Source organism: Propithecus coquereli, unplaced genomic scaffold, assembly GCF_000956105.1.
Source record: "Propithecus coquereli isolate 6110/MARCELLA unplaced genomic scaffold, Pcoq_1.0 Scaffold112, whole genome shotgun sequence".
Classification (NCBI taxonomy): Eukaryota; Metazoa; Chordata; class Mammalia; order Primates; family Indriidae; genus Propithecus; species Propithecus coquereli.
The window spans coordinates 3,549,555-3,551,778 of NW_012135192.1; the positions used below are offsets into that span (position 1 = coordinate 3,549,555).

General features: G+C 31.2%; 1 protein-coding gene across 1 annotated transcript in view; it reads left to right on the top strand.

Annotated features, from left to right (window-relative positions):
* The window catches only part of NAA15 (N(alpha)-acetyltransferase 15, NatA auxiliary subunit), a 126,699-nt gene that overhangs the window by 86,703 nt on the left and 37,772 nt on the right, over positions 1-2,224 (top strand). The window lies entirely within an intron of this gene.

Here is a 2,224-nt window from a genome sequence, read left to right on the forward strand (position 1 = left end):
TATGTAAAACTACAGATATCCAAATACAGTTATCTTTGTTATATACCCCAAGGTTTCTTTAACTAAAATATTTGGTACTTTTAAAAAAGTTTAGTTTAGAAGTAATTTTTCATGAATACATTTGTCATGTTGAGATACATTGTTATAATTGCTTCTTTACAAAGAAACCCTCACAAATACACTGTTCTGGGGAGTATGGAGGAAAAAACAATGCCTCCACAACTATTTTTATCATTTATACAGACCTTTCTAGTGAATGTGGATTTTAGCATGGTTACTGGCACCCTCTAAGTCTCTAGAATATGTTATACTACCAATGTGATTACTATAAGCTGCATGACGTCATTTATCATATAGGACCACCTTCCTCCCTTTTTACTCTGAGGGGGACTTGATACTCTTCTTAAGTTTTTTACTTTCTAAAAAATTTTAAAGTTATAGGACTAAACACAATTTAAATTACATTTCTAATCACTGCTAAGTAAAAGACAGGAGCTTATATATTCAATTTTTTAATTTTCTTACCTGTTTATATTCTTCTACATGCTTTTAAAATCACCACTATTTGGCTACTTTGATCTACAGTGAAACCTTACATCTGTTTCTTCTCATTTGTACAACCTCATTTTTCTTTTTTCTGCAGAGATTGTTTTTCTTTGTACTTATGTATGTCTCCCTACCCTTCTTTAATACTCTCATTTGTTATTTATTATTATTTAAGCCTTGTTTAGCATTCTCATTTATTTTGCCATTTTGAGTGGTAGTCACTTAGTATGTTGTGCTATAACCTAGTAGTGAGCAATCATTATCTCACACAAAATATGAATATTTTCTACCCAAATTATTAATAATGGCAGTTAGCTTGAAAACCCAGGGCAACTCCTTTTGTTAAGAATCAGCCCCCTCTTCATTGTGGCTTTTAATCATTGGTGATTACTTACTTAATTCAATCTGCTAATAAGCTAACAGCATGAACCAAACATTATTTCAATATTAAGGTGTCAAAGGACTCAGATCATATCCACCCCCGCCCATCCAGTCAGTACTTTTCCTTGATTCAAAAGACTTATTACTCTTATTATGGAAGGTGATTGAATAGTCTGAGATTTTTATTCTTTTTTACTTTCTTGAGAGCTCAATATTTTTTGTTTGTCTTATCACTTTCAAAGTCTTTTTAGATTTTTTTTCTGCCCACTAGTTTTTAGCATTAATAAGTCATCTGATAATCTGTGACGTTGAAGTTGATCCTTTTCCTAAAGGTAGAGAGGTAAAATTTCATTACACAGAATTCCATAGGACATTCTAGGTTTCACTGCAGTAGACTTTTTTTTTTTTTTTTGGTAATTGATATCTTCCTGGAAATTATAGTTGCAATCTACATGATTTAGGAGAAAAAACTGAGTGGGCCTCAAACTTTTGTGAATTACTAAGTGAGGAAATGTTTTTTGGAAACTTAGTAAAGTTGGAAGTTATTTAAATATATGTATTGCTCTTTCATTTTGTGGAGTGAATTTTTTTTTCTCACCAATTTTGATTTTTCTGGGAGATTGTTTAATCTAAGCAAAACAAGTTAAAATGTAGACTGTACAATTACTTAGTCTACATATAAAGTGTCCCGAAAGCATTTCAGGCAAACTAACGAGGCCCATGGAAATAACTTTTACTTTATAGAAGATTTATATTTTTTGAGATAATGTTCATTGTAATTGGGTATGATCTATTTTAACTTTTCTTCCTATTCTCTCTCTATTCTTGCTTCCGCCTGAAAAACAAGTATTGATAAATTGCCAAAACCAAGTTGAAAGTACAGCCAGAACAGAGTTAAGCTTAAATACTATACTTAGATGTCTACTATTCAGAGTTCAGCATTTTTTAAACTTAAGGTGATGATCCATTGGTAGGATAACAATCAACGAAATCAGTTACTAGTGAGTTATTATCAACATTCGGAAACCTGAAATAAAATAGTATAGAAAATATCAGCATATGTTGCACATAGTAAGTGTTTTGCAAAACTTTTGGTTCACGTTAAATTATGGATGTGAGTGAGATACACATTTGTCACAGTACAAATACTTAGTTGCGGTCAAAGTCTGAAAGCCACCACCATAAGGAAAATCTAGTTATGTTTTCACACTATAACAAAAATAGTAACTACAATTTATTGAATACCTATTATTTAATTTGCACTTTTACACGGTGTCTTATTCTTACTATAAACCCC